Source organism: Morone saxatilis, unplaced genomic scaffold (genome assembly GCF_004916995.1).
Source record: "Morone saxatilis isolate NCDOM2014 unplaced genomic scaffold, NCSU_SB_2.0 Contig15, whole genome shotgun sequence".
NCBI classification, from domain to species: Eukaryota; Metazoa; Chordata; class Actinopteri; family Moronidae; genus Morone; species Morone saxatilis.
The window spans coordinates 2,800,811-2,801,298 of NW_023339707.1; positions in this window are offsets into that span (position 1 = coordinate 2,800,811).

A 488-nucleotide genomic window follows, 5' to 3' on the forward strand; every position below is an offset into this window, starting at 1 on the left:
ACATGTCTGGAGGGGAGCTTTAATATCTGCAAAGAGAGAACAAGATTATTAACATTAAATCATATCTCAGAAATTGTGTGCAATAATGAAAGTAAATCAAATATTAAATGAGGAAATTAACTTACATGACACACACAACATTGACTGTATCAAACACAGAACAAAGGGAGGAAGGCAGCATATGTAGCCTCTCGTTTTGCCTTCATTTGACAGTGACGGTAGAGATTCAGACAGGAAACATGGAGAAACAGAGGGAGCATGACAAACTTGAACTGGGGACTTTGCAGTTATATGGCCAGATACTCTGCCCCTGCACACCCCAAACTGTTCACACTTTTACCCCTAACTCTAGTTTTACTCAATATACTCAATGGATGGTGATGATCCATTACAAAAGAACAAGAAAGAGGATTTTATACTTTCCTATTTTCTCTTTTTGACCTGTGCCTCACCCATCTCTCCTGTCCTCCCCCCCCCCCAGTGTACCG